The sequence below is a fragment of the Aptenodytes patagonicus genome, chromosome 2 (assembly GCF_965638725.1).
Source record: "Aptenodytes patagonicus chromosome 2, bAptPat1.pri.cur, whole genome shotgun sequence".
NCBI lineage: Eukaryota > Metazoa > Chordata > Aves > Sphenisciformes > Spheniscidae > Aptenodytes > Aptenodytes patagonicus.
The window spans coordinates 98,423,845-98,442,755 of record NC_134950.1 but is presented as its reverse complement, the minus strand read 5'-3'; positions in this window follow the sequence as shown (position 1 = coordinate 98,442,755).

Below are 18,911 nucleotides of genomic sequence, written 5' to 3'. Positions count from 1 at the left end.
ACCTGTCCTGTTGAAGAAAAAAAAAAAAAGCCATTTGCATGATGTTGCTAAGGAACTTGGTCCCAAGCCTAATGAAGTTAGGAAAATACCTCCTTGGACTACTGTGGATGCAATTGCAGGGCCTCTATGCCCTATGAATCAAGATGATCAAACTCGTGGATGCAATTCTGTGAGCTTAAAAACAAAACATTACTCCTGAAATTTTTAATCCTGGAGATCTTTACTTGTGTCAGCAAGACGCTGAGTATTTTCATAAGCTCTTCAGATGTTGCAAAAGACACCTAGTTGAATTTCAGAACTAGAGATTTTACAAAACTTGATTATTTGACATTTCTCCAAAGTAAACACAGACATTAAAGGGCTTGTCATTGGTGTGTGTATGAGACCTTAAAATACTACATCTTAAAATACTACATCTAAAAATACTGTCTTCTATAAACCCTAGGACATTTTTAGTTGCTTGACATGTTTAGAGAGATATGATACTCACTTGTGGGTTTTTTTATTTTATTTTATTCTGCTGTTTCTGGAAAACATTCAAATAACTTTATGACTGTCTACCTCCCAAAATTCCCTCCAAATTTCCAATTGGCTGTAATATGCTGCTTTACTTCCTATCCTAAACTACCATATAATGTCATGCCATGCTCTGTTGAACAGCTGCTGACCTTGCCCTTGTCTCTCGTTACTGATGGAAGATGTCAGTATTCTGTACTAGATCTGTCCTGCAGGGTGCTGATCACATCCTCACATAGAGACATAGGGATCAGGTTTCGAACTGCCAAAAATTCAACTGGGAAATTTATACTGCCTAAAGATCTGGTTTTATTTATCACATCTAGCATTTTATTTGGAAAGCTTTTGGGGAAAAAAATCATAGAGAACCTGTCACCATGCCAATGGACTGAAACACCTTCAAGACTCTTTTTCTCCCTCTTTTGACAAACATTTCTGTGTTGAATTAAATTCAACTTGTCTAAGGCTTCTGAGCACACAGTGAAACTTCTTTTAAAGCGATTTTGCTTGCCTTGGGTTTCTCAAACTCTCCACTCCATCTCTGACTCATTCCACGTGGGAGTATTTGCAAAATTCTTTGGCTCACCCAGTCTTTGATTGACATCACCATTGTTTCCTTGCTATTTTTATCCAACTTGTCAGGGCTAGTAAGTACAGTGCAGCATGTCGATTCCGAGTCAATTTTTCATCAATGTTATGCAGCTTGAAGGTTTTAGTGACGTCTTTAAAGCTGCTTAGTTGATCTTTATGTGGAAGCTTAAATAAATGCTGTTTGCATTAGGACTGGTAAATCTAAAAGATTCCTGTTCCTCATTTTTTGCCACCTCACCAGCAGTAAGGTGCTTTGCAGAGTTTCAGCCAGTGCCTACATGTCATTTATACTTATTTATGTATTGGTATTCTCATGATTCATTATAGAAGAGGGAGGGTGGCAGGGAATTTGTGAGAAAAGAAAAGGATGAAATAATAAAACTGTACCTTGCCACAGTTTTCATGTATAACCTTCAGCAAATCACTCAGTCTTTCCATCCCTGCACTCCATGTCTGTAGCTGGAGATTCAGCACGCATTTCTCTCCGACTTGCAGGGCTCAGTTCATGCCTGATGTAGAGGTGGAACAAGAGCAAAGTTCAAACAAATCCTCAGGGAGAACCTGAAAAGTGGGGTTAACCTCTATTCTGTTGCTGTCATCAAAAAGGGACCTGTAAATATATAGCTTACTATTATGTTTAATTAACTCTTGAAGGCTCCAGGCACTATGGCCCAAATCCAGCTTCCACCTCTGCAGGCTTTGAAGTGCTGGAGGAAGCGTGTCCTATGGTAGTGTAATCAATTTATTCTCACAAGGTGAGAGGACTTTAATGAAGGAAAGGATGATCAATGGATGTTTGCCAGCATGCTTGGCTTTGCTTCACTAATGTTCTCATTGCTGGCATTAAACCAAGCCAAAGGAGCCACTTATTCACCCAAATGCTTCTTACTCGTGGTGGGAGGTAGAAGACGATGGTAGAATGAGCAAGAAAGATCACATTTCCTTAGTTTTCTATCCCACCAAGTTATCACCCATTTCATTTCCTAGTATACAGGTCTCACCAAAATGTCACCTTTTTTTGTTGGGACACTAAATTCTCTTTGTTTTCTATTCTACCTCCATACCTACTTGCACTCTGGCCCTTGTACAGCCTTGCAAGTAGTTGCAGGATTTTGCCCAAAGAATAGAGCTGCTATCAGAGCCTGTGGGATCTGATGCATGGACTAGTCTAAAACAGCTCAGCAACCTCTTGCTGAAATTCTTGCTTGGACAGCTGGTTGGTGTGGTCAGACAGCCTCAATCAGCTGCTGATTGCTACTTCAGCTCTACTCCCTGCTCATATGTGGAGGACTTCCTATTAGACAGTTTTATGTTCTTGGCACGAGAACCAAATGCTGGAGCAAATCTCTTCCAACCAATCATACTACACTTAACAACTTCCGCTCCTTGATTACTGAGGAAATTATTAGAAGAAGAAAGTGTGTAGATCTTTCATTGTGCCTGCTTTAACTTAAGGCAGGTCAGGAATGGTAAGGGGAGGAGAGGCCTGAGCTGTCATTTACCTTTCTTAAAAGCTCTTATTCCACTATTTTCTCTCTCTCGCTTATTGTCTGCTACCTAATTACTTCCATATCAAGTTCTTTAATTCAGCATGCAACCTCCCGCAGGCTTTTAAAACTTCGTACAAGTCTGCGTCTGGAAGCTGCAGTTGTAAGACCTTGTTTTCCCCTTTCACAAATACGGACTATGTCACCTTCAAAAACAGATGCATTACTGCCAAGACTTTCGTCCACATTTGATCCATTCTACTCGTCTCCCTGATGTTCATGAAACTGCACAGCATGCTCAGGTTCACTACAAACACGAGTCTTTTCTGAAGCTGGTCCCTAATGTGCTTGTTTGTCATCCTCAGTAAAACATTTGAAACTACAATAACCGGAAAGGGTTTAGGTAATTTCAGGTACTTATTATTGTGGCTTTGGCATTTGTAATGTATGAGGTGGGAATCGGGTTAAAAATATTGTTCTATACGGAATGAAGAAAGCCCTCAACAAAAGCAGTGAAAGTGCTTTACTCATACCTGAAATACAACATGAAGTTTCTGTTCTTTGCAGCAGATTTCTTAAGCAGAGATACACAAGTTTCAGTTACTATATTTTAACTCATACAGAAGAGTATGAGTGATTGAATTAGTTAGAAATTATGATTGTTAGAAATGAATTAGTTAGAAAAATGTATGGACAGTGAGAGTTTCTGTTACTGTGGAAATTAGAATGGCTCTTAAACTGCACATAATGGGAAGAAAATCTCTTTGACGAGGACTCAGACAGTCTCTTATGTGGTGCTGAATTTAGACATCCTAATAGTGAAAGAAGCAAATATGGAAACAGTTATAATCAGTGCCCACTTCTAATAGAGTTAATCTGTCAGATAACAGCATTTATTGGGCCAAATAAATAGGGCTTAGAACCATATTTTAAAACATATTTCTCTTCAGCTTCCAGTGCCTTTGACTTCAACTTGCCTATTTAGGCAAAGGATCTGTTTCCTGAGGGCTCTTTAGGGTATCAGAGCCTAATCTTGTATGTGCAGTTTTGTGCTCAGTATTCAATTTAGGCAACACCAGGAGATGTAATATTTGGAGGTTAAAACAATCTTTATACATGCAAATCAAGTAGTTTGATAGCTAAATGCCAACAACTGTATTTGTAACTGATGACACCTACATTCCTTCAGGCTAAGACCGACACGTCAAGCCTTTAGGCTACGATTTTCAAAAGCTTAGGGATTTATATGCGTAATTCCCGGTAACAGAAAAGTAAACTGGGCACCCAGTTCTTATAGTTCATATAGTTCTTATAGTTCTATCTTCAAAGATATTAGCTGTTCCCCAAATCCACTCAACCTCTTCCTTACTCTACCAGTGCAGAGAACGTGTGGATACCTTTTAGAAACAATTCCTCTGAGAAAATGAGCATTTTAACTAAACAGTGTGCTTAGATGAATGAACTGGGCTGGGCAGCGAAAGAGGCAAAAGTTGTTCTCTGATCTTAAAGTAAGGAAAAAGACTGATCCTGAGGAAGAAGAAATGACAGGATAAGGCTGACGGAGTTCTTTCCAACTCCCACATACAAGCTAAGTACGATGATCTGCCTCACGGCCCTAGAGGACTTCCAGTAGTTTCAGGGAGAATGTATCTTCTGTTTCTTTTCTCGACAGCAAAGTTTTCCAATAGCATGGATAATGCTCTATCAATGAGGGGTTCTTTTCTGACTATTGGCTATTGCAATATTCCATTTTATTTCATATTTTCTATGCCATGTAATTTGGGCCTTGTACACAGTGTTAATACATGCAATAATTATAATTCTCCTTGACTGCATCATATTTAAAGGTGTAAGCTTCTCAATCCATCTCCTTGAGGCAGATTACCCAGGAGACAACCCGCACATTACAGATGGAGCTGCTCTGATCCCATTAACTGAACAGTGAGGAGAGCATTTGAATCACAGACTCCAGAGCCTAGTGAAACCCTGATCTCATTAAAAGCAAAGCTGGCAAGACTGTACCATTGGGGTGCCACTTCGGGCGTACCTTTGAACTTAGGGCTGCATCCAAGGGGTAAGTGTTGAGTGGAGATGGGACTGAGACATCGGGGTGAGGTCTCTCACACCATATCCACCTGTGTCTGTGAACTTCTGATCCTTCCTACCAGACACCTCTCAGCAACTTCTGAAGGTGTCAGGGGGCTCAAACCACCAACGTGAGGCACAGAAGGAAAATAAAAGAACAGACAACTTAAAACCAAGTGGATTAATTAAATAATCTATATATTTACCAGTGATAATTCTACAGTAAAAAGCCTCCGGGGTTAGACATTTTATAGGGATTTTAATTCCTTAATTTGGAAGGTTTGGAGCCCTGAGGATTGTTACTCTTTTTGGATTTTAAGTGATTTTGTGGAATTGTCATGGTGCAGGCTTTGTCTTTTGGGCTGTTTTCCGTCAATACAAACATCTGTCAAGGACAAGCTGTAAGACAGTCCCACTGCCGTATTACATTATGTAGTTCATTGATTTTTGTAGTGCTTAATGGTCTAAAGGTACACACACTGATTTGGAGAATTAGGAAATCTGGATTATATTTGCTGCTTTACCAACAAAAGCTCCCTTTTCCATAACTAAGATAAGAGACTTGTTTACCAAACTTTGCAGATTGTTGTGCGACCTACTGCTATGGGGAAAAATATTTTGTGCAAGAATTAAGTACTGAGTATTAGTACGGTCATGTATTAATTCTGGATGTGAGTCAATACGTTGCACCTATACGTTGAGTAACACTAATTCTGAAGATGAACAGAAAACTAAAAACAATATAGATCTCCCTTCCCCTTCCCCTCCCTTCTTCTTTGTCCCAAATGATCCCTTTAAAAAAATAACTCCTGCCCCAAATTTTACACCCTTATCATCGGGAAACACAAGCTCAAATATTTTTTCCTTTCCCTTTCTTTCCCCATTCACAACCTCCCTTCCTCCCCCCCCCCCCCTTTTTTTATTTTTACTGTACATGTGAGAAATGAGGGTCTAATATCCTATTTGACCAGTAGACTTTTCCAAAGTGTGGCTTACTGGAATTGTAACATAATGAGAGCAGACGCAGAGGCATAAAACTCCTCATTCTCTTGCAAGGGACATGGAAAGGTTCAAGTGAATCAGCTGTTTAAGTAGACGTGTAAGCTGTGTTCAAACTCCAGATGGACGTTTTTGTATGGAAAAAATGGCAGCAAGGTCAAAGGCACATTGCAAGTGTATCTTGAGCCTGAGGAAGTTCAGGTTTTCCTTGTTATGATATCCCTGCTAGTTGTCCTCTCAAACAGGGTTTGAGTCTTCCAGCACAACAGAGAGAAATCACAAATCCTACAAAAAATCAACCAGTTTTTCATTTCTCTTCTTCTTTTTGGATACAAATGCAGAGGTCTTTCTACACCAAAAGGGAGCAGGGACACAGCATTATTTTTCGCTTTTGGGCACCTTTAGGGAAGGAAAAAAGCAAAGGCAAACTAAACGCCTAAACTAAACGAGAGTTAAACTTACCTTAGGGAAAAAGGGAATCAGAAGCTAGAAACAATATTTGCTCTAAGCAGTGATGTGCTACAGATAAGACTGTTTTGTCCCAGCCTCCAATAAGTCCTCTGTCCTTGAGTGCTCTCGCAGGATGGAAGGAGGAGAAATCAGCCAAATAAGTAACACCTCCTGCCATTTAAGTCAGAAAACTTTTGCATAGCCAAGGTGAGGTGAAAGCACTGTTTAGAAAGCTGGCAATATCATGTTGCTGTGAAGGGGAGTATCTGTTTCATTCATCTGTACTAAGTTATCATATATTCTTGTAATAATAGGTCAGATGGGCTCTGGGTGGGTGGGGGAAATGGCTCCTTTCCAGAGCGAGCTGCTGAGCCTGCTCAGGGGAGCAGGAGAGCCGCGGGGCAGATGGGAGCTGGCTGCCTCAGAGGTGACGGGAAGGCTTTCCCAGAAGATCGGGCAGGTTTAGCTGCTGGACAGTGAGTCACTGCAACACAAATACAGAAACTGCAAGGACAGAGTGGGCAAGACCAGAGTTGGATTTAATCCTTTTCCTTTTTTTTTGTTTTTAATCTGTTATGTATTTAGCATATCTGTTTTTAAAAGCTTCTAGTTTTTATTCAAATAAAGTTCTGATTTTTTTTTTCCTGTCTTCTTCAAGTATCTCATTCAAAGAATAGACAGAGCAACCTCAGCTGCAGGTAAGTTGTGTTTCTCTCACAGTTGCACTTTCCTGGAAACAGATAGGTACTTTTTCCTTAAAAATATACTCTCCTTTGGCAGGAACAACACAGTATTATTGTACAATGGGGGTTAGAGCTAGCAGACCCTGCAGAACATGTCAGTATGCCTGCATACTTTAAAAATACCTGCCATTTGATTAAATCCAGTTCATTGCAGGGGCAAAAATTATTCTTATGGAGGAGTATTTTGAAAAAGTCAGGGATAAGTCATTGCTCACAGCAATGTTTTAGCCTTTATCCAGAGAGTCAATGTGTGTGGGAGAGATCTGAGGCAAAGAAAACATCTCAAATTTCCCTCTGCTTTGGTTGCAAAATTTTAGAAAGAGGCTGCCTAGATCCACCCTTAGCATGTCAGGAGCCCTGGGATGTCCGTATCTGCATAATGGGTTGTTTTATTCGTTTTTCTCAGGAAAGTACTACAGAGCTGGATGGAATGATATATTACACTGCTCCTCCCCATATCCCTGGCAGTCTCTCAGTTTAGAGACAGTCCCAGTGTCTTCCCTGAGGTCTTCAGAGGCCACAGAGCAAAGCTGCTGTGGAGCTGACACCTTCTGTGCGTGGTAGGGTTGAGTTTTGTGGAAAGAGGCTACTTCCCTTTATGCGGCAGAATGGACAATGCAGGCCAATAATAACATGCATCCATTGTACAGCATGAAAGAGGCTTCTTTGCAAAGAGTATTGTTTGTTTTCCTTTGTGTCTTCTCAGCTGCCAAACGCAGACTTCTTCTGCCCCTTCTCTCTCATCACCAGCTCCCACTCAGTATGCCTCCTTAGCACGCTCTGTGATGGTGACACACACTCCATTGAACTCTGCTGGAGTCTGAAATTCCCCAGCATGAGACAAATAAACAGCCTTTTTTTTCTTTTTTGTCTAACTTCCCAGGCTGACATGCTGTAAAATAAAATAAACAAGAATTTTGAAACCTACGTTGATCAACACTGGTGTGGTATGCAGAAAATATGTTGTGAAACAAATGCTTTGAATTAGGACAAATGCAAAGGCTTAGGGCTGATTAATAGCTACTGCAGTCAAAGACTTCTGAGATTTTTTTTTTAGTGCTGTGGGCCAGGATAGAATTTCAAACATATTAATTAGCAATAGTGTGCATGTTTGTTGCTGAATCACTAAGCAAAGGAAAGTAAGTGCTAGAACAAGCCAAGAAATACTTTTGGATACTCTGTCACAAAGAAATCAAAGCAAGAGTACCACTGCCAGCCTTTGGATTAATTGGTCTGTAGGAGTGGGTAACTTTGAAGATAGGGAGGAATGAAAGACTGATAGACCAAGGATAGATTTCACTTGCTAGTCATGCACCGATATTTGATTGATGGATTGATTCAGTCTGACTGATGAAAAGCTCTATCAGCCTTACGCTGCATCAAGATACAAACGTGTCCAATCAGGTAAAAATGTTCACCTGCACAAAATAATCAACCTAGAGGTGTATGAATAGGATCTCTACCACAGCTGGGAGAATCCCTCACTGTACAAATAATAATTTCCTCTTTGAGGCAGTGAATTTTTGCATATACATTTGAGAAACACGGGTATTTTTTTATCAAACTATCCATTAGGAATGGGTTGGATAGCTACCCTTTTTAACTCCTTCTTGGACTAGAATTCCACACGATGAAGACAGAGATAACAATAGAAAGTTTCTGAGTCTCTATTATCATCTCTTCACACAAAGTTACTCATAGGTGAGGAATTGGCTGCCACCCAGAAAAATCACCTGCCCTCATGAGCTGGTAACTAAGTAACTGATTATCTGACAAAGAAATCTGGCGATTACGAAGGAAAAGGTCTCCTGTCATCTCATTTATTGAGAGGGAGAAGTGCTCAGCTACCTCAGTGGCTGCAGGAGTAAGATGGGATGCCAGGTGGTTAAGGGAAGTCCATACAGGTCTATATGCAAGGGGAAAGGCAAGATCCTGAAAGCCTTACGATTCAGATGAATGCTCAAGAATGGAGAGAAAACTCAGGTGAGTGAGTGCATATGCTTATTTCAGTATTTCCTTTGGCTCCATTTATGTTTCCTCCTAAAGTACGGGCTAATGGCATAAAAGTTCTTTGAGAAGCTGTTGTGTTACACACTTCATAGCATCTATCAAGAGGTGAACTATAAACCAGAGCCTTTACAAAGCCAGTCAAAAAGGATAAGCTTAAGCAACTGGGTTACAGTGAGGGAGCAGCACTGACCCCACTTCCTCACTTTACCTTGCATGTGCCAAAAGACTGGGACCAAAGAGCCCAAGCTGAAAGAGTACTGAAACATGCTCTGGTCACGAGAAGTAGAAGAGCATGCTTGCCCAATATGGTGAGACCCACCACTATGGACTTAAAAGTGTTTGCCAAGGGACAGTTATTAGGCCCCTTGTTTCCCTAATGTTGACACTACCAAGGAGTTTCTTCATCTGATTTCTCTCCAGTGTGGAGCAGAAGCAGATATTTAGATGTCCTCTGGAATTTCTTGAGCTCTAATTCAGGGCAGGAGATCCATGCTAGGAAGGGAAAAATATACCTGTGAAACTGCTCTGCAAGGCAGTCATGGCTGGGGAAGTATCTTCAGTTCTGTCCACATGGTGCTGCTCAGTTTGGGAAGCTCTCTAACTGTTCACAGCTGTAAAAAACACATCTTTTGTTTCCCCTGGTAGAAGAGAATCCAGGAACAAAGCTACTGTCTGTTTCAAACCAAAGGCAGCGAGAGAGGCAGAAGTTACTGAAGATGCATCCAGAAATTGTATTGTTAAAGCTCCATCTCCTGGAGTCATGCGATTATGCAAAACATTCATGGTTTCATGGTTTATTCTTTTAACACATTTCCTTATCATGGTTGTAAAGATGAGTTGGAAATGGGAACAGAAGGCTGTAAAACACAAGGCAAGCGAAGGGAACTCCAGGGTTTGTTGGCTGGTGGGTTTTCAATCATGTGATTTGGGTAAGGGAGTAGGGAATTCAGGAATACTTTTCTTCAGCAGTAGTGAGAGCTTCCTCTAGAGGACTTCTGTAGCAAACACTAGCAGCAACTCTGATGATGTCTACAGTTCCCTTGCTACTGTGATACCATTTGGCTTCATACCAATACTGTGTGAATGATTAGGACATTCGGAGATGCTCCAAAGCCAGCAGAGCCCTGTGCCACAAGGCTGAATTGTACCATATGAAACCGTTTTAAGTGCTGAGCAACTACTGCCTGAGAATCCACCTCTTCACTTCTGGTCCCTTCTGGAAACCAGAAGTCAAGGCCTTTTAAACCACAACCTGCTCCTGGAAAACCTCAGCCATGCAGCACACAACTCCATCCCCACCAGCATGACGCTCTCACACGGGCCAGACCTTCTGGTTCTAAGTACCAAGCGCCGCAGATGCATTTTGCATCAGTTAATACCGCACCTGTCAGGAAAATGGAAGACAACCTGCGATTACTCCAGTGCTTAAAAGATCATGTTGGGGCTCCGTAAGAACATCAAAGTGGTAATGAAATCATAAGTGGCACTTGAGGAAGTTACAATTTTATCATAACACCAGAGGTTTCTCGTATTCTCTGTTTTAACCAGTATGCACCATACACCTGGCTGATGGCTGTTGGTTTCTTAAAGCTTTCCTTTATAAACAAATGACACGCTGCATTTTTTTGTTGTGAAAACTGATTTTACTAATTCTAATATTTTCTTCCATGAACCTTTGAGCTGGTGCTGCAATTACTAACTAGACCGATTTTTCCAGTAACAATTTCTAATCAAGATGCAAGAAATTAGAGTCCTAATCAGTTCCCCCACACACACCCCTTTTCTCCACTGTTTTTGAAGTGTCATTGCCAATAGTGTTTTGCTTTCTAAGCTATAAAAGCATTTTTAAAAGTTCAAATATATTTAATCCATAAAACTAATTTGGCTGTGCAAGTAGAAGAAACAAAGGTTACCAATTAATGGCCTGAGTTATTTAAAAATGACTGAGGTAGGCACTTTTCCTCCTGATTTTTGATGACTTTTCACATGCAAATGTTGGCCTACATTGTACATGAGCTTACAAAAAGTAGACTCATGCAGATATGGAAATCCTTGCCCAGTACTGTAAAGAGAAATTTAATGTGCACTCTGACTAAACTGTAATGCTGTGGTAGCATAAAGTACATCTGTTATGCGTGTGCATTACTCTAAGCACGTGAATGGCTGAGAAAAGTCTTGAGAAAAATACTGGGCCTAGTAAAATAAATGCCAAAACTTCCCATTGACCTGGGATGAGGAACAGGTTTCTGCTGCCTTATAATGTTTAATGACTGGCACTACCAATGTTAGATAGACCAAGAGCTGTTTTATTTAATCAATAGTGTTACTTCAGCCACCAGAAGTGGTAGGTTTTTTTTTCCCTTGTGATTCCTATTAAATATATTTTTCACTTATGGGACCCAATTTAGTAAAACACCTACATGTGTGTTTAAAATCAAAGCCCACTGAAGCCCATTTACTGAATAGCAGTCAACTGATTTTTTTTTTTTTTTTTTAAGGAGGCACATACCTAAAATTTAGCTGGATTATGGCCTTACCTATCGTAACAGTGATGGGGCATAGCAATGTGTTTATTTGATTACGTTTTCTTGATGATCACTGAAATTTGTCTGAATAGTCTGATTCTACTGAGATATTGCAAAAGAATCATCTTGGAGAGCACACATTTCGGAAAAAACCTCTAAGGGAGGGCAGTGGTGGGAACTCTTCGTTGCCTGTGCCCTTCCGCAGGTTGTTTTATTTATAGAAGCAGGATAGTTACACTGAAGAGTAGTCAACAATAGGGCACGTCATGAAATGGGAAAATAAATGCCTGCTAACAGATTTTCCTAGATGTACTCAAGAACATCTGTGGCCCCAGAGAGTGGGTTAAGCCCTCCCTAAAGCATGACATTTTATGTGAATAATATTGAAGACTTTAGCCTTAATCTGGTAATACAAGCTTGATTTTATTCATGCAAATGCTGTTGGTTTATTAGGTACACTTAACTCTAGATCACAACCCAGGAAAGGGAGGGGGAAAGGGGTGAAGAACTACTGCTTATTCACAGCTTTAAAGGAAGTCTTTAAGGCCTTATGTTCAGGGAGGTGAAATTATCTGTTCCTCAAAAGGTTCAATGCAGACTAGCTGAGCTTTTTTAATTGGTTGAAATGATACTTAATTTTAGTTTTTTTCCTTTCCTTCCTTCCTTCCTTCCTTCCTTCCTTCCTTCCTTCCTTCCTTCCTTCCTTCCTTCCTTCCTTCCTTCCTTCCTTCCTTCCTTCCTTCCTTCCTTCCTTCCTTCCTTCCTTCCTTCCTTCCTTCCTTCCTTCCTTCCTTCCTTCCTTCCTTCCTTCCTTCCTTCCTTCCTTTTCTTTTTCTTCTTCTTTCTTCCCTTCTTTCTTCCCTTCTTTCTTCCCTTCTTTCTTCCCTTCTTTCTTCCCTTCTTTCTTCCCTTCTTTCTTCCCTTCTTTCTTCCCTTCTTTCTTCCCTTCTTTCTTCCCTTCCCTTCCCTTCCCTTCCCTTCCCTTCCCTTCCCTTCCCTTCCCTTCCCTTCCCTTCCCTTCCCTTCCCTTCCCTTCCCTTCCCTTCCCTTCCCTTCCCTTCCCTTCCCCCTTCCCCCTTCCCCCTTCCCCCTTCCCCCTTCCCCCTTCCCCCTTCCCCCTTCCCCCTTCCCCCTTCCCCCTTCCCCCTTCCCCCTTCCCCCTTCCCCCTTCCCCCTTTCCTTCTTTCTTTCCTTCTTTCTTTCCTTCTTTCTCTCTCTCCCCCCCTTTCTCTCTCTCCCCCCCTTCTCTCTTTCTCTTTTTTCTTTCTTTCTCTCTTTTTCTTTCTTTCTTTTTCTATTTCTTTCCTTTTCTTTCTGTCTTTCTTTCCTTCTTTCCTTCTCTCACAGGTCTTTTTTTTCCTTCTACACCCTACTAAAAAAAAATCTCAAAATATTCTGGAGGGACTGAAGCTTCACAAGGAGAATAATAGGCATAATAACTATCATACAGTCAGAAAGGAAAAGAGGCATGCTGGGTATATCTGTCTCCCTATAGATGCTGTTCCATTTTTATTCAAGTGGAAATTGCAGGAGTTGTGTAGATGGGTCCTCTGAAGATCTCTGAATCAAGCCAATTTTAATTAATCTTATCAATCATTTCAGAATAATCAAATTAATGAAAAAAATGTGGTTGACTCTTTGATTCCTACATTTTATCATATGAAAAAATGGCTTTTCCCTTTGTATTTTAAATGACTGAAATTTGAAAAATAGATTTGTTAACTTCATAAAGGGCAGTAAATGTTATTACAAAAGTGGTTGGTTAACTTGTCACTGTTCTGTTCTGAGACTTGGAGTAACACCCGCAATGGGGTTATTGATATAAATAGCGTCTTTTTAGGAGGAGGAAGGCAACATGTTCCTTTGCAGCGGTTCATTTATTAAAACCTCAAGTAATCTTCACCCTTTCAAAAGATGGGAGCTCCCTGAAAATAAAGGGTATATTAATGAGGGGCATATAACTCATCAAGCTTGGAGATATTATATCACTCTTTAGGATATAACTATGGATTTTTGATGGAGTCAGGTGTATGATGAAGAGCCTTGGTAGCTGCGTGGTACTCTGCAAAAGCAATAGGAGTACCTAGCCCATCTGCTAACTGCAATTTAATAGCTTGACTTCTGGCACATTGCTGGCAGAAAAAGTGACAAGCACTGCTTTATACACTGAGCAATGTGCACTCTACACTAGTTCCATTTTATTTAGATAGTAAACTCCTTGGGGCAAGGTATCTTTCTGTGCTGTGTTTGTCAAGTACTTTGCACAGTGGGGTTCTGGTTTGTGACTAGATGTTTTTACACTGTGCAGAGATGCTCAGGCCAGCAGCACCTGAGCTCCTGCTGGGAGCAGAGGCAGCCCAGCTACAGCAGCATAGTGCTGTGCTTGCATCACTAAAAAAGCACTAGCCTCTCGCGGGTCTCTGACAAGCTTGGTGCTGTGCCATGCCAGTGTCACCACGCTGCTTTGGGATCCACGTTGGTGGAGCTGTATCGCATGGAGCTGTGCCACATGGATATGCCAGCTTGGGTCTCCACTAGCTCAGGCACCTTTGCACCATGGCTCATAGTCCAGGACAGAATGGCACTTGACCTCCAAGGCACTACAGTAATGCTGCGAATAAATACAGCCCTGCAGACACTTCTCTGTGACTTGGACTCCAAGCAAGTCTGCACAGGCGGGTCCTTCTGCCAGACTCATCCAAACCATCCCAATCTCCTGCCTGTTTGGGACTTGGTTCCACCATATGCCTGATCCTGCTAAACTCTTATGCATGGAAGTAGCACCAGGGATTTCACCAGACCAGCTCACCTATCTAATCTTTTTAACTAGATTATGGTGCTCTCTTGATTGTAGGCCTGAGCATTCTGTGCTTTACAGGGTGTTGCTCAAATTGGTTTCAGTGGGATTGAAGGCCTTTTAGAAGTTGTTTCTATAGGAATTTGCCCCCGTTTTTTTAGGTGCTTTAGGATCTACAGTGGTCGTAGGAATTTATTGATGTCCTGTAGATCCAGGGAGTGCTGGTTGTCCTCTCTGACCTTGTGTTTCACGGTTGACCTGCATGTTTCTAGTGGCACATTCTGGATTTCAATTCTCTGTCTCCACAGTGAGGGTGCTTCCATCTGAGCATTTCACCAGAAAGCAACATATCATGATGCCATTAAGTATCACTCTGCTGCCCTTGGGCAGTGAGATTGCAGTGCACTGTGTGAGGAAAGGATCTTCCTCCTCTGCTTCATCCCCTACCAATCTGCTCCTGCTGAAGGCAGGACCTGTCCCTGGGGGACATCACCATGTGCACTATTGCACACACTGCAGTAGTGCAAGATCCCACAGGGCTTTCAGCATATTTTCTCCTTCTCTTTCTTAGTTGTATATTTCAGTTTTCTTCTACAGAGTGAAATCATAGAATCATAGAATCATTTAGGTTGGAAAACACCTCTAAGATCATCAAGTCCAACCGTCAACCAGTGTTGCACATTGTCAACATGGGGGAAGAATTTGAAAGTAAAGGGAAATTCAGAGGGTTAAACACCACTGACTTTTATCATAACAGGGAATATCACAGACCTGATCTTTAAAAGCATTGAAGTCATCCTAGATATTAATGCATAGAGCTGTAATATGTCGTCATGGATTACTTGTTTTTCTGCTTAGCATTTTTGTCTGGACCTTGCAACTTGTCCTTGGTTTGGGAACATCCGGCAGTTTGGGCAATGCAGTAATGACAGGTGACAGTGAAGTGTCTTTCTTGATTCTAAGTGCTGATGCCAATATTACGATGTGCTAATACTACAGCAACACTCATAGCATTAGTCTTGTGCCCTACTCTTTTTCTGGACAATGTTTTGCCATCTCTGGTTCTCACCATTCACATTATCTTTCTATGTGTTCCCTTAGAGCTGGGAGGCTGCTACCTGCACTTCTCCCCAGTGAGAAAAGGAGAAGGGAGAGGCTGGAGACAGGCAGATGCCCCTTCTCTCTGCATGGCTCTGCAGACATGCCAATTATGAGCTGCCAATAGGCTGTAGAAAGAGAGCGGGAGAGGGCAGAGGGCCATGTTAGGGAGGGAAGTCCTGTGTCACAAGGGACTTAGATGGAGAAGAGGGTCCAAGTACCTCTGGTAACACCTTGCTAACATCATTTCCAGTGACGGATGCAAGAACTCAGTAACTAAGTTGGAACTATTTTTTCTTTTCTAAAGACCTCTAATATAGCTTAGAAACACAGTGTCCCACAAATATCAAGTAAAAGTAAAATAAATATTTTTACCATTTCCAATCATCATAATTGAATGTGAAGGCTGTGTATAGAACTGTAATTCTGTCCAGAGGCTGCTTGTCAAGTCATGTTTTTATTGTAATTACCTGATTTGTTCAGCTTTAATCGTATTTACTTTTGAAGGTCAGCTGTCCTGCTCTGAAATGGTTAGTGAAGGCAGTGAGAATATGCAACACCCATAGGGAGAAAAGCAAAAAGCACATAAGTTCTTTTACTTTGGACTTCACAGCAGAAGAGGTAGTATTTTCCTTCACTTTTTAGCAGTCCATATTTCTTCATCAATACTATTTATTATTTGTTCCATAATAACTCTTAGAAGCGCTGCTTGTGACTGGGCTCCAGTGCACACTGCGATGTACATGTCCATAATCAGCATCAACCCATACCTTGGAGACCTTGCAATGTAAAGAGGCAAAACAAGGCACAAGAAAAATGGTATCATTCTCTTCATACCACTGATGTATCAGTGAAGGCACAGAATTTTGTGCTTTAGTCTCGCAACTTCATGTAACACAATAATCAGAGTTGTCAATTCTCTCTACATCACAGGAGCGTGTAGGTGATGTTCAGTCCTCCTGTCCTGGTGAGACATGTACAGAAAAATGCTGAGTCTCCCTGCCCCAAAATCATTTCTATAGGCTGGAAGAAGATCAGAAAGCCTTAAAAGGGCACTTAGAAGCAATCAAATATACAGTATGGGTTTCCAAAGTTGCTCCAAGATTTATTTCATTTATTTACAGTTTGATAATGTCATGAAGTTACCTGTCTGAAAAAGTACTTTTTTTTTTTTTTAATGAAGAAAATAAACCTGTTTCCCTGGGAAGATGAGAGGTATTAGTATTATGCCTCCACCTCAAAAACAGTTTCAGGTTTAGAGCCAAACTTTGAGGCTCAAACCATTGGCATTTGGATGCCCTGCAAGGCAGACCTTTATGATTCAACTTCCATATATTATGAAGGAGAAAGAGCAGCTTCAATCTTTCTTTTTAAAACAAAACTTTAAAAAAAAAAAAAAGGGCCAGCTCATTATTTGCTTTGTTCAGCAGTCCTCAGTTGTTTCTCAGTTCAGTCCTCAGTTTAGTTTCTAAACTTTGGGCATGCAATGGAAGACCACAACTGCAAGGAGTGCTCAGTGGCACCTGACTCCCGGGTTTTTCCATGCAACAGCCATTTTGTGTGCAGCCTGCTGATTAACTGTGCTATAGCGTAAATCCATCAGAGGAAAATCCCCAAATAACAAAATAACCTAACATATAAAAAGAACAGTAGACTTTTAAATACACTTAATTATTTTTAAAGTCCTTGTGTTCCTTACAATTTGAAAGGAACATTAATATATTCATAAGCACTAACCTTAAGCCAGTGCTGCGTGCTCAAGCATAAATGCTATTATCAGTGGATCTACTGCAATTCTCAGAAGAGGGAAAGTTGCTGAATACTAACATTGTTGGCAGCTTCTTGTTGAATATAAGCACTTTCCTAGAGCTCACCTAAAAGGGAAAGGGTTTTGTAACTCTTTTCTCACCTTCATCGTCTGGACTACCCTTTCCCATGTCCTAACCATATTGAATAGCTGCTTTTAAGTTAAAACTTCTAAAAAAGTTAGATTTCTATATTAAATTTATCTTTAAGGTCTGAGCACAATAATTTTCCCAAGTAAATAATCTATACTGCTTTGGTTTTGTAGTGGGCTTTTTTTGCTTCCAAAGTATGTTGGATTAGAATAAAATTTCTAGCTGGCCATTCAGCTCAAGTAGCTGGACACTGTGCTACTCAGTGGTATAGTGGTAAACAAGGAAATGGAAAAACTCACCCATTTGTTCTTCCAAAGAGGGCAACAGGGGACTAATTACTCTTCTACCCATCTTATAAACAGCTGAATTAAATTTCCCTGTTTTTACCTATGACTACACTACTCAGGAGAGTAGTCATTTCTGGAAACTTAAAAAATGCTACTATAGTATCTTCATTTCTGGGCTTGCATCAGCCCCGTGGACCCTCTGTTCAAGGAGGTATGTTTCCAGTTTCTTTGCTAATGAGGTTCTTGGAGGACTGGAATAAGGATTTTGTATATTGTCAATTTGCATTAGCAAAGCTGAGCAGAGGAAATGACACCACACCCGCCTATGCAAAGCATATTATATATCCATAGGCACACCTTAATGGCATCAAAGCATAATCTAAAGAAACGAGAGGAAGTGTGGAACAGAGAGAATTAGATCCATCACAAGGCTTCTCCTGGTTCCCCCAGGTCCTGATAGTAACTCCCTGGAGCAGCTCGAGGTCTATGAGCACAGTGGTTCCTGCAGCACACGCCTCCCCAACCTACTGTTGGCTCAAAATGTGACTAAAACAGCACTAAAAGAGGCAGTAACAAGGGAAACCATGTAAATAAGGATACAGTGATTCATCTCAGCTGTGGTCTCTTCCTGCACATGCAAAATGAACCCTGCCAAACCACTGGACTCTTTCACCTTCCGTTAAGTGTTGTACACGTCAAAGGACTACACAAAATGGAGACCAAGCCTGGGTTATTCTGTTAACTGGAATATCAAGGAAATCCTTTGCTTAGTGGCATTTTATCATCAGCCCAAGGTATACAGGAAGACAGTACCAGTAGCTGATTCCGTAATAGAGCTAATCTCTAGGAATAAGGGCTTTTCCCTTCACCACTATGAGATAGTAACACTGGAACTACACTTAAAAAAAAGGTCTTCTAATTAGAACTGAGGTAATTATTTTTTCAGTAAAATCCCTTTCCTAAATTTGACCTGTATCCAGTAATAGTGCAAATAGTGAAAGCACTGCCAACACTCCACTTTCTGACAGACGTAATTTCATCCCAAAATCTGGCCCAATTCTACACTTTTACATGTGAATAAAGAGGGGTTTTCTTCATGTTAACCGCTCCACAGTTCGTCTGTCTTCGGCAATAACTGCTTTTTAGAAAGGATACTGTGCAATTATATGCTCACATATGGGATTATGGGGTTAAATTAGGCAAGCTCTTAAAAAAAATAATTCTATTGTAGACAATTCCACACTTTGTTATCTTCCTTTCAAGTTGTAAACTTATATTCTGTTTTCAAACTTGGAACTCTTACTCTTTGTTATACTTTACGGTTAACAATTTCAGATTGTACCATGTCTCCTCCCTCACTTAGAAAGCTTTTGTTCGCTGCTTCATCACTGTCTGCATGTAGAGACAGGCAATCGTAGTCTGTAG